Source organism: Fukomys damarensis, unplaced genomic scaffold (assembly GCF_012274545.1).
Source record: "Fukomys damarensis isolate Sample0158 unplaced genomic scaffold, DMR_v1.0_HiC HiC_scaffold_34, whole genome shotgun sequence".
NCBI classification, from domain to species: Eukaryota; Metazoa; Chordata; class Mammalia; order Rodentia; family Bathyergidae; genus Fukomys; species Fukomys damarensis.
This window is the reverse complement of record NW_022900946.1, coordinates 9,457,474-9,471,154: the sequence shown is the minus strand read 5'-3', so window position 1 is coordinate 9,471,154 and position 13,681 is coordinate 9,457,474.

Genomic DNA, 13,681 nt, shown 5'->3' with positions numbered 1-13,681 from the left:
TCATTTTGGTCTTATACTCTCAGTACTTTGTTGATAATGATACACTGTGTATTGACTGTTGTTATTCTCTTATTTATTATTTGGTTTGTGCCTGGTTTCTGGGACTCTGTGGAGTTAGAAATAGAATGATAAAATATTTTCTCCTAAAGCAGAAAGGCGGAGATCTGCCCTGTAGGCATTCTAGTTCTGCTTATTATCCAGGATCTGATCATCATTGCTTACTACACATCTTTTTGCTCCCATTTTTTTTCTAGAAAAATGAGAGAGTAATTCTCTGCCCCGGTGTGTGGCTTACAGAGGCGTTGTGAGGATCGAGAGGTGTATATAAAATATTGAGGGCTGTGCTTTGTCACACAGGGAGGGCTGAGTAAATGGAGACAGTTACCGGACGCCACCAAGCATGGTGACAAGCGCTCTGCCTCTGGAAGCTGCTCTGCTCAGGTTTTCAACCCAAGTACCACAAAGAACTCGGGGGCTGTGTCTGGTAAGGGTGTGGGTAAACACCCTTTAAGTCTGAGACACACTTTCAGGTTAATAAAGCTTGTGAAAGAATGAGTCACTTTTTCCTTGGGAGCCCTCAGCTGCAGAGATATTTGGAATTGAGCCTACAGAAGGAGGCTTTCTTGTTGCTTTGTATTTTCAATACTGAATAGGAAGGGACAGGGGGTGCAGGAATGGGCAGAATTGGAAGAAAAGGACAGGAGGATCTCTTCCTCAAAAAGACCCTGCGCTTAGTTTACTGTGCTGCTGCCATTGTTGAAAAATTCTTAACAAGTAAAGGGTCTAGTATTTCAATTTTGCACAGAACTCTGCAAATTTCAGGTAGCCAGTCTTGCCTAAGTATGAGCATGGGCAATGGAAGGGACATGGTGCTGGGCTGACTGTAGGTCATATAGTGACTGTCTGTCACCTTAGACCCATATGCCACTCTGATTCCTTGACCCTTGAAAGACCTCTTGAGCAGAGGCAGGACTTATATGTATATGGGGCTGACCTTAAGGAGGGACCCTATGTAGCTAATAGGTGTTTCCCCATGAACGCCTGTCATACTGTTGTTTATGCCATCTGTTGCCCTTAACCACAGGATATTTGGACTCATTATGGTTTTTCTGTATATGAGAATAATATAAATCACCTGGTATTTCTGTCTTGTCATCTGGTTTTTCTCTGTAGGAACTGCCTTTCTCTTGTCTTTTATGTTTCTAGTGGGATGCCAATCATGGCACAACCCTCCCCAAAGGCATGACACGTGACCCACACAGGGCCAATCATAGTGCTACATTTTCCACCAGCCCTGCACCTTCACGGGATCTAGGGCATCACTTTAGGAGCTAACAAAATAGATGCTACCTCCATCCTCCTTTGATTGCATTGAAATGGAAATTGCAGGTCACCAAGAGACAGACTAATCAGACTATTTCACACTTCCTCAAGCCCCTGTAGTCACAGTGCAAGATTTTACTGACTGCTCCTGTTTCCTCTGTGAATGTGGCATTTGTCAGTTGCTCTCATGACCTGGAGCTGGTGACCCTGGGGCTGGCGCAGTTTACTCAGTGACAAGCTCAGTCAGTACGGGTTTCTGTGAACATGACAGAAAACCACCTCAAAAGGTCAGAGCCTTATAGCCCCTCTTATTGCCTCATGGGGTAAAATTAATTTATTTAGTATAAACGTCATTTATATGACCTGGACACTGATGATGGGTGGTTGTCATGGATGTTTCACAGAAATGTCAAGAAGGACAGGAGAGGTAACACTCAGACAGATTTGATAGAAGATCCTTTAGACAGGAAATCCATTTAGCGGGGCTTTTCCTTTTTCTTTTCTTTTTAAGGCAACTTGTTGACGTACATTTTATATACCATAAAGTTAACTCATTTTAAGTGTACAATTCAGTGAGGTACAGTAAGTCACAGATTCATGAAACCATGGCTACAATACAACTTAGGACATTTCCATTGCTGCACAAAAATCTTTTGTGTCTACCAGCACCTGTCCTCCATCCCCACCCCCACCCCCAGACCAGGGAAGCGGTAATCTACTTTGTGACTCTACAGCTTTTTCCTTTTGAGGACTCTTTACGTAAGTGGGGTCATACGATATGTGGTCTTTTGTCTGGCTTTTTGCACTTAGTATAATGTGTTTGAGGTCATCTACGTGTAACGTGTGCCAGTAGTCAGTCCCTTTTTATTGCAGAAAGGCACACCATTGTTTGGCTAGACCACATTTCGTTTACCTATTCATCCACTGATTGGCATTTGGATTGTATCCACTTTTTGGTAATTATGAGTAATGCTTCTGTGAATATTTGCAAATAAGTCCTCTGTGGCTCTTGGGTAACGGATGCCATGGGATTCTTCCTCATCACAGAGAAGCAAACTCTTTTCAGAGACAGTACCAAGGCCTTGGTGAACCTTACTTGAGAACAGCAGTCAGCGTTAAAACTCATGCGTTTCCCTTGAGGAGATAAAATGTTTCAGGGAGGTGGTCAGGTGTACACTCCCTGCCTCTTCGTTTATGTGGGTGAGTTGGCCCTTCCTGGATTTATTTACGTGAATGTTAGGAAAAAAAACTCTTTTCTCACGGGGATTACTGTGTTGAGGAAACGAAGTTGACTTCTCTAGCGCTACTTGGGTACTTATGTGGAGCGAGACTGCCATCCAAATTCATTCCTTCAGCAACCTTACTGAGTACCTTCCACGTTCCGGGTGCTGTTCTAGGCACTGGAGATACAGCTAGGAAAGAAATGGGCAAAACATTCACGCGCTCACAGTGTTCACACCAGGTCGGGGAGACAGGACAGGAGCAAGACGAAAATCACCAGGCGTATCGCGTGGTGCTGTGTGTTCTGGGTTCACCCCAAGGACGGAAGGGTAGCGGGAGTTTCTGGGAAAGGACAGAGTTTATCGCGTTAAGGAGAAGGGTCAGGGGAAGTCAGGTTGAGAAGGTGACATGAACAAACCCGTAGTTCAGGTCTTGTGTCTCATCTGAAAGGCTCAGAACCAAAAGTGCTTTTCGGATTTTTGGAATATTTGTGTGTACCTGAGATCTCTTGAGAATGGAATCCCTGCCTAAACACAAAATTCACTTTTGTCTTCTATGTGTCTGGTGTTCATAGCCCAGAGGTAGTTTTATATATTTGTACTGCACTTGTGCTCTGACTGTAAAAAGTCACATGAGGTTAATGTGGAATTTTCCACTTGAGAGGTCATTTCAGACTCAAAAAGTTTTGGATTTTGAAGCATTTCAGATTCTGCATTTTGGATTAAAGATACTCAATCTGTATCATCCAGGGCTGCCTAACAAATTAACACATACTTGTCTCCCTAAAAGGAGCACACATTTATCGTCTCACAGTTTGTATGGTTATGATTCTGAGTCCTCTGCTTCGGGGTCTCTCCTGTGTCCGTAATCAAGCTGTTGGCTGGGCTGCGGGTGGAGGTCTCCGCCGGCGGTTCCTTGGGGGAAGGATCTCACAGGGCCGTTGGCAGAGTTGTTGTCCCTGTCGGTCTGTTGGCTCGAGGGTTTCAGTTCCTGGTGAGGCAGCCTCATCTCTTTGCCATGTGGGTCTCTCCAACACAGCAATTTGCTTCCCCAAAGCCAGCAAGGGAGCATGTCAGCTGCCAGGCCAGAAATCACTGCCTGTGTAACCCAATCACAGAAGTGATGCCCCTTCCCCTCCGACACTTAGTGGGAGATAACATAAGGGTGTCAGGACCAGCAGGCCAGGAGGTCCCAGCATCACAGTGTGCATTCTTGGTGATTTGTGGTGGTTCTGGTGGGGAAATAGTGTTGCCACTCATACAAAAATGTATCTTAAACATTAAGGACTGTATCTACTACTTGATGATGAAAATAATCAGCTGAATTATTGGCTTACATATTGACTATACTTTTTACTGCTACAGTGTACTTATTCTATTTATTAAAAACTTTACTATAGGGCGGGGAATGTAGCTTAGTGGTGCTGCTGCCTGCCTCATAAGCCCAAGGTCCTGAGTTCAATCCCCAGTATAAAAACAAAAACAAAAACAAAAACAAAAAAACACTTTACTACAAAACAGATTCCTCATGTAACCTCATATATCTCAAGCTCATATTCCTTCTCTCCCTTTCTCTCTCTCTCTCTCTCTCTCTCTCTCTCTTGCTCTCCTTTGTTTTTCAGCACTGGGGACTGAACTGGGGACCTTTGCACTGAGCAACATCTCCACCCCTTTTTTATTTTTTTATTTTGAGACAAGATCTTGCTAAGCCACTAAATTGGCCAGGCTGGGCTTGCACTTGTGATCTTTCTGCCTCAGCCTCCAGGATATTATTGCCACATCTCTGAATTGGATCAAGAGGCCACACCCAGTGATTCTAGACTCTCTAGGTTAGAGTTCTCACAATGACAAAATGAACTGATAAGGCATTTCTCAGAACGTGTCCCCACGGAAAAGGGCAAATATCTCCGTGTATATGACGTCAAAGATGTCTCGAAGGGTTCTGACATCAGCAATTTGAACCAGGAAGATAATGGGAGAGGTAGTTTCAGAGGACAGGATGCAGGTTAAGAAGCTAGTTTTGGACATGTGTGTGAGGCTTTATATGGATGGATAGGGATGGCTAATGGGTATTGGGTTTCTCCTAGGAGATGATAATATTGTTCTAAAATGAACATTGGAATGCTATTTGCTCACCTCTGAACACACTAAAATCCACTCAACTTACAGGCTATGAAAGGGTGATTTTTATGGTATATAGATTATGTCTCAATAGTACTACTTTAAAATGCTAAAAAAAAAAGAAGTTAGTTTTGGAATTTGGAATTCACATCTGTTATGACTGAAGTCAGACATTCTTTCTGTATAGAGCCAGGCAGTTAAGTGTCCTAAGTTGTGCAGACCATAAGATTCTATCACCACCACTCTACTCTGCCACTGTGGCATGAAAGCTGCCAGAAGAAACAGGTGTTCCAAGGAAGCTGTATTTACACAGGCAGATGGGAGGCTGTGTTCAGCCGCAGTTTCCAACCTCCATCCTGAAATCCGCAGGTGAGAAATGGAGTCATGTGTTACATGGGGTTGGGGAGGTTGTCTGAGCCTTCAGAGAAAGCATCTGCACTGGGAGTACATTCTGAGGATTTCTGCAGGTGGACCAAAGAAGAAACAAGAGGTGCAGAGGCAGAACCTGGTTTGAATGCCCGAATCCAGTTTCAGGTACAGAATCAATGGTGCCAATCCCAGCTGGGTGGCCACATGCCCAGCCACGGCTCCATTTCCATGGAGGAAGGACGTGGCTGTGTCTTGGGCATCTGTGCTTTCGGCACCATATGAGACTCTAGGCAGCTGGCCAGAGCAGAAGGAAGAAAAGAGACCTGCTTGCCATTTGAGTTTGGTGAGTGTTCCAATCAGAAATGGGCCCGCACCATCACCTGGGGACTGGCCATTGAGGGAAGGCCAGTAGCACGTGGCAGGTGTGCACTGCCTCCCAAACACTACACTAGGCACTCCAGTTCCTTTACCTTCTCAGCTCCCCAAACTCAAAAGTGCATGCCATGTACTGATGAAGAAACAAAGGCTCAGGGCGTTGGTCAGTGACAGGTGGTTCCCTATTGGAACTCAGGTCTCTGAGACGCTGTGGTCTTTCTGCTGTGTCCCACCTTGAACAGGGTTTGACTGCCTGGTCTTTCTCATGCTTCCCATGGAAGTGGGCTGAGCCCTTGGTGCGTGCAGGGGAAATGTATTCATTCTAGACCCTCCCTGTCCAAACTGAAGTCTGCAGACCAGCAACTCCGATATCTGTTAGTCAGCTTTCAGTCACTGTAACAAAATACCTAAGGCAAGTAACTTATAAAGAGAAAAGGCTCATCAACAGATGAGCAGATAAAGAAAATGTGGACTATATACACAACAGAGCATTATTCAGCCATAAAGAAGAATAAAATTGTATGATTTACAGTAAAATGGATGGATCTGGAGATTATCATGTTAAGAGAAATGTCAGACTCAGAAAGACAAATGCAGCTCTAAGATGTGGAATCTAAAAAAGATGACAAAAAACAAAAGATTCTATTATTAGAGAAGAAGAAGAAGGGAATAAGGGGGAAGGGGACTGGGCTACAAGCACAGATAGTAGGGGGATGGATATGAGCAAACTATATGCAGTGAAACCCCCAAGATTTGAAACTGGGGGGAGGGTAGAGCCAGGGGTGTGTTCAGTATGTAAAAATGATCAAAGTATGCTATGTGTACACATCTGCCAAAGTGAAACCAACTAACTGTATAACCAATAAAAAGGAGTGGAAAAAGATATTAAATAATTATGAAGGTCAAACAAAGAAGTTACTTCATGTGGGTCCAGAAGGCAGGATGTACTGCATACTGTTTCTAACATCCATGTAACCTGAAACACAAGTAAAGCATTAGGCGACATAAGCACTAAATAGACTACTTGGAATAGAGGATTCCTTTCTGTAAATTCTGCAGAACATTATGCTAATAGCCCTCTGCCTGTAAATCTCTCTGGATGGAAAAGAATTGGTGAAATTACCTATAGATGCTGCTTTTATGTATTTGTCATTGAATTTTTTTTCAGTAGTCACTTTGTTATGACAAACATTAAACAAAGTGCCTATAAATTTACAATAGCTTTAAAACTAAAGAAAAAATAATTTATAAAGGCAGAAGAAAAAAAGTGAATATATAAATATATGTATATATTCCGACAGATGTACTAGGTATGCTTTTAAGTAAATAAAAGATCAGTAAATGCCAACAACAACAGAGAAAAGGCTTATGATGGCTTATAGTTGCAGAGCGTTCAGTCTGTAATTGATTGGCCTCAATGCTTTGGGCCTATAGAGAGGCAGCACATGATGGTGGGAATGAGAGATAGAACCAAGCCACTACTGCATGGCCAGGGAGGGGGAAAAAAAAAGAATGGAGGAGGAGCTGGGGTCCCACAATCCCCTTTGAAGGTACACCCTCAATGGCCTAAGGGCCGCCTTACCAGATTCCTCCCACCCAAAGCTCCACCCCCCTCCCCAGGCACCATTCTAGGGAATCAAGTCTTTAATACACAGGCCTCTGGGAGACATCCAACACGCAGCTCTCGCGGCATCTTTAAAGCTCATTAGGACTCTCCAGCCCTGCCCAGGCCTTCCCCACCGGAAACTTGCCTCGGTGTCCCCAGTGAGGACACACTGCGGGGGGGGCTCACATTTTAGCCAGCGTCAGAATCATCGGCAGGATTTGTGGACTTGCAACTTGCCAGTGCCCACCTGAGTTTCCGGTCTAGTTGGTGAGGACGGGGCCCGAGACTCTGCATTTCTAGTAAGGTCCCAGGTGATGATGTTCCAGCCACTGGTCCAGGGACTGTGCTTTGAGAACTGTGGGATCACGGTGCACGGGAGTCAGGCCTGGGGAAGACGAAATCCCTGTCTTGAAGCTGCTCACAGCCTCAGCTCATCCTCCCTGCCTCTGGGAGAGACTTCACATCACATCTGAAACTTCTTTTCTCGTCACAAGTCCCAGAACAGCAGAATTTACATGCTGCCCCCGGAGACCCGCGCCGGGCTCTCGAGTTTATGCCTGCCCTGGTGCGTTCTTCTGGGTCTGCAGTTAAAGCCCCACTTAACTGCTGCAGAGAGAGGGAACAGGTGGTCACCGGCTTCCTGCTAATAACCTTTCGCATATTTGCAGCCCGTTATTAAATCGCCCTCAGATTTTCCTTCTTGAAAACGAAATAATTAGCTACCCTTTTCTGAATCACGGGGTGGAGAAGGTTAGGCTGACTGTAGCTACCCGCGACAGTCAGGGGCCCGCAGAATGGAAATTCGTGAGGCCGTGTGGGGGCTGGAAGGGGCATGGCGTGGGGGCTTTCGGAGTTGAGAAGGTTAGACCGCCCGACTCCTTCCTCTAAGCAACATCCTGAGCAGCGACGCCAGCAGACAGCGTGCGAGACGAAGAGATGTCTGGTAGGAGGCGGGGATCCGTGAGCGGCCAAGCCGGGCTGGTGAGTCAGACATCTCCCCGGGCTCGCCGTGGGCCCGTCCCCCGCTACCCTGACCCCCTGTAGCCAATAGAATAGCACTCATGGGGTAGCCCTGCTGGTGGGGCCCAACCTCCGAGGGTTTGAACATCACAGAGATTATGTCAGGCATATTAAGGTCAAGGATGTTCTGCGGACCACTGCTCCGGCATCTCCTGAGAAGCTTGTTAGGAACTGCAGAACCACAGACCCCACCCTCTACACCCTACTTCATCAGAATCTTTGGATGAAGAGTCTGAAAAACAGAGAATTTAGCAGGAGAGTCACCCACCTCCTGTGCACAGTGCATTTTGAGAAGGGTTGTGTTTGGATCTGTCGTGGTTCTTTTTTCTCAATCTTGACCATGAACGAAGAGGGTTCCAGGTAAAGAAAGCATCTAGTGCAGCTACTAGTAAAAATAGTGACTCGTCTGTGTGGTGTGTTTATATATGGAAGATAAAAATATAACAGTATTCATTGAGTACCTCCATGGCGGCGGTCACAGTACTGCAGGGGACACAGGGACTGGTTATGTCCATCGATCAGTGGCTGCTTTGTCCCATCCTCCCTTACAAGCTCTTCCCTTCCAAATATAAAATAAAATAAAACAAGGCACTGTGGCCACCTTTAAATGTCTGCGTTAGGGCGAAGAAAGAGATCCAGTCCCAGCGAGTGCTTCAAATGCATTGTCCTCTTGCGCTGTATCTCACACCAGCCCTGGCAGGCCACGAGGTAGCGCCATTCAGCAGATGGGGAAATGGAGGCTTGCAGAGCTGACTGCTTGCTCGATGTCACACAGCTGTTGGGTGAGCAAGGCAGGACTGAAAGCCAGATCTCCCGCTACAAAACCATGCCATACCTGGTGAGGAGGGAGATGGAAGGGTCTGGGCTCTGGGAATTCATATTGGACAAGCGGCCGCCCTTCCTAATTCAGACCAGCTATTTAGTCTAGAGATTTCTAACTTGCCTAACAGCAGAAATACTGCCCAGGGTCACAGGAACAGCTAAAACAGGGTTTGGGAATCGTATAATTAAAACTGACTTAGGAGACAAATGCTATCAATCAGCAGGGCAGAAATAGAAAGACACCTAACCAGAATTTGTGGTGTCCATGTGGGTGCCGGGGACAGCTCCGCCATCTGGGCACTTTGTAATTATACTAGGTATTCTGAGGTCTATGCTTTGCATTTCCACCTTTTAACTCCCTCTAGAGTCTCAAAAAGACTCTGTGTGTGTGTGTGTGTGTGTGTGTGTGTGCGCGTGCACACGCGAGTGTGTCTGGCAAGGCAGCTGCATCCTTTCAGAAGCTGGAGATGGACTTGAACCTAGAAGGGGACTGGAATTCCATTCCCTGGTCGTCAGCTCTGAGTGTCATTCTGCTTTGGAAGGGCCCCAATTCCAGAACCATCTCTTCTGCCCACTGGACATCTCTGCTGGACATTCCTGGGGATGATGTCTTTGCCTCTTGGTATCTTTGTCTTGGGGAACAATGCCCCACCGCAACCATGTGTTCCTGGAGAGCTCCCAAAGCCTATACACGTCTGGTGCCTTCCAAGCTCCCTCAAGCCCACTGCTGAGTCCTCCGGACACAATGGCATGTGACCAGAAGCTCTCCATAAAATTTGATATAAAGCCTGTCTTCCTTTGAAGTCCAAACTAAAATAATGCTAACTTCAGACCTTTTTTTTTTTTTTTTCTGCCACGGCTAGCAAATCTACTCTAGGCAAAGACCAGTCTCAAGTTCAGAGAAAGCTGTGAAGTGGTGAGAAGAGGAAAGAAGCCTTAGGGCTCTACCTAATTCCAGCCGCGTCTTTAGGGTTTACTCTTGGACTAGGCAGTTAACGAGCCCACACAGTCTCTTTCCTGGACTGAGGTGGGTTTCTTTAAGGGACCTTAGAAAATACATATCTGAGGCTCAACATATCCAAACACAAGACTGCTGCCCTTGTCACTGCACAGGGTCAGAGGAGACAAAGCACACATGGGCATCTGGGCTCACCCCACCCACAGGGCAGATTGTAGGTTTGCTGAGTTCTGCCACAGAAAAATTATTTTTAGGATATGTCAGTAAGAGGCATAAAGAGGTTTATTAGGCGGAATTTGGGAAGTACACACTCAGAAATGGATTGAGAGAGGGAGGCTCCTGTGGTCAGGGATTGGGGTTTTGATGAGGTCTTACAGGTGTCTTAGCCACTTTCTTGTTGATGGGACAAAAATAACACCCAAAACTTAAAGGAGCAAAGGTTTATTTTGGCTCCCAGATTTTAGAGGTTTCAGTCCATAGTTTTTCCGAGGGAGAAGGGCAGGGTGGAGGGGTCTGGTCTGGAGGAAAGCTGCTTATTCCAGGGCAGCCAGGAAGCAGACAAGGGAGGAGCTGGGGACAAGAAGACACCTTGCAGGTTACACTTCCGGCGATGACCCACCTCCAGCCGGGTCCCAGTTCCTCAGCTCTGCACTGACCTCACTCATCGGTGGACAAAACCCCCAAAGAGCACAGCAACCCCACAGCCCAATCACCTTCCGGAAATGGGACATCCTAGATCTAACCCCTAACAGCTGGGTTAAGTTGTACATATTCTAGCATCTGATCGGGTTTACCCAGTCTGTGGGCTATGATAAACAGTAGACCACTTAAGAGTGTGCTTCCTGAGGACAGGGTAGGTAGGAGGGAGTTTTATTTGCAGGTGAAAGGCTCAGGCCTCCAGTCCAGTTTAGAGGTTATTGCATTGAAGGCCTTTAGGATTTTAATATTACAATTGTCTTTTTCTTCTTTCTACCTATCTTTATTTCTTGTCTTCTCTCCTCTCACCCCAGCGAACCTGCCCTCTTGTACCTTCCCTTGCTTTCTGTAGCCCCACCCCTGTTCACTCCTTGGTGCTATTCAGTACTAATTACCTACCTTAGTGTCCAGATCTGTGTCGTTTCTTACGTGGACTGGTGCAACAGCCCCTTCGCTGGCCTCCCTGCCTTCTGCTTTGTGTACTCTATGCAAAAAAGACAGCCAAAGAGGCACACACACTCCTGCCAAAATCCTTCTGAGTACGATCTGCCTGGCTTGGCGGTGGTGGTGGTGGTAGGAGGCTGCCTGATACCTGGCACCTCCTATCTGTTGGACTTTACCGGGCACCATGCCAGCCTGAGAATTAGTCCTCCTCTCCCCTCTGAGCTAGGGGATCTGCTTCCTTTAGAGGTCTTCATCCTTCCTGTGCCAGGAGGCCCTGGCTAGTCTGCTGAAGGCTATTGATCCCAGAATAATGTTTTTAAAAAATCACAGACAAGAACACATAGGATGATAATGACATTAGGGGTTGCTTGGTTATACAGCCATCAAAACATTTCAGCAAAAATTTAAGCCTCGTAATATATGTACTTCTTTATTGATGCAGTAAATAAAAGATATAGCAGTAGGCCTAGTAACTATTCTAATTTTCAAGCAGTAAGAATATAAATGAAATTTCATCTTATTTGCAACAACTGTAATGTAATGTGGGCATGCATGTTTTCTATTGGTGACAAAGGTGGGGGGGGTGTGCTACTATTGCTTCGATTTGTTGCCCGCACTTGTTTTGTTTTTTGTTTTTTTGAGACAGGGTCTCACTATGTAGTGAGACTGACCTGGAACTCACTATGTAGTCCCAGCTGGTCTCGAACTCACAGCGATCCTCGTGCCTCAGCCTCCAGAGTGCTGTGATTACCGGCATGCGCCACCACACTCAGCCGGTTGCCCACACTTGTAATGGGAGGATATGCCACATTTTTGGTACAGGCTAGTGATGATGGAGATGTAACTTTTTCCTTGAGTTCATGGATCTATTCATCCATGGGCCCCCTAAATTAAGCACCACTGGCCTCTAGAAGCATCTCCCCATCTTGGCTCCTTGGGTGCCTACTCAGCTGGATGATAGGTCCCCAGAAGCCTTTCCCAGTCCTCACCACACTAGGTGGGACCCTCAGGAGCCCGGGTCTCCCTTTTTCTCACAGCCCACACGCGATTCCACTCATTTGCTTGTCACCCGGGGGGCTGCTCCTCCACCTGGGTCTGCAGAGGTACCAGCTGCCTTTCCCCGCTGGCCTTGCCAGTGACTGGGTGATACCTCGAAGGCAGACTGCGGGGCCCTGTGAGAGCAGGGAGACAGTGGAAGAGCAGTGGGAACTGGTGCCCAGCTGGGGGCATCTGATGCTGCCCTGATGAAGGCCTCGCACTGACTGCCGTGCATTTTCTCACCTAGAATGGTACAGCCAGGAAGAGCTGGGCCTTTATCGCTAAGCAGACTTGTCTTCGTATCCTGGGCTTCAGGAAACTCACTTTGCCTCCCATCTTCCAATTTCAGCTCCCCCACCTTGCAGAGAACCCCCATTTGGCTCCCAGATCACAGTACCCACTTGTCTTGAGAGTTCTTACCGGTCCACTTGGCCAGCATTATTTAAGCACCTATGGTCCTGCCCATTTGATAATACCAGAGGTACGGGCTAGTGTCCCTGAGTGAAAGAAACTTTGCCCTCAGGGAAAAGTGCTTGGATGCTCAGACATTTTCAAGTCCTAAGAGATTAAGGTACCAAACCGACCCTAAGGAGTTTATGGCCCTGCCCCTAAATCTGGCATTAGGGGGCGACTTCCTGCAGTGGCCAGAAGGAAACTTCAGGCCGAGGTACCCTGGTTCGAATCCCAGCATCTGTAAGCTGTGTACTGCCTCGGCAAGTTATTTTTTACCTCTTTATGCCTCTGTTCTCATCGAGAATGGGTTGGTACCTCATGATTATCAGAAAATGGAAAGAATGGCTTTCTGTAAAGGGCTGAAAACAGCGCATCTTGGGAAAGGTTAACTGGTATGGTTCACGGAAACACCTAGCAAACTCCTCCACCTGCCTGGGGTCCCCCACAAGCACCATCCACTCCGGTCAGCACTCTTTCTTTGTGAACCCACTTCTCACCAAGCGCCCCTTCCCAGCGGTGCTAAAGAAACGCTGAAGATACACATGGTAAGGTGGTTAGGGTTGAAAGGCCAGGGTCTGCCACCAGGGGTCCTGCCTTGGGAAAGGGGCTTTCCCTCTGCACCGCAAGCTCTGCTATGCAATTTGGGGATAACCAGCACCCTCTCATGGAGTGAACAGGCAACAGCAGCAACAAAAGCCTTCGCTGAGGGCTGCTCCCTCAGCTGTCTGGAGATGCTGGAGTGACCCAGGTGCAGGAGGACGGCATAATGCCCCTGAGCTGCTCGGCTTCAGCCTGTCCCATTATAAGCGTTTAACATGTTACATGCTGTGCTACAAATTAAATATACCACACTCAAAAATGTATGCATGTGCTAGATTTTTACCCCGAAGAAATGTACATAGATATAATACATGCTTTATTACTTGCGCATTCATTTTCTCATTTGTTTCCTGCAAAGCAGACAGTGTGTCCCATTTTTACTGATGAAAACGCAGGAGGCGGTATGAGGTTAAAATTACAAGACTGCTAAAGCTGGTGACTGGCACACGGAGACGACGAGGCACTTATGAGAACCAGAAGGAAGGCACTGTTCCAATCCCCCTGTGGAGAGCCGCACCAGGCTCGCTGGTCTTGGGCTGGCAGTCCCCGGGCCGGGAGATGAAATTTAGTGGAGGCCTCGGGGTCCAGGGCGCCCCGGCTGCGAGCACTGGGAGGCGGACACGCCCCAGGGTGCAC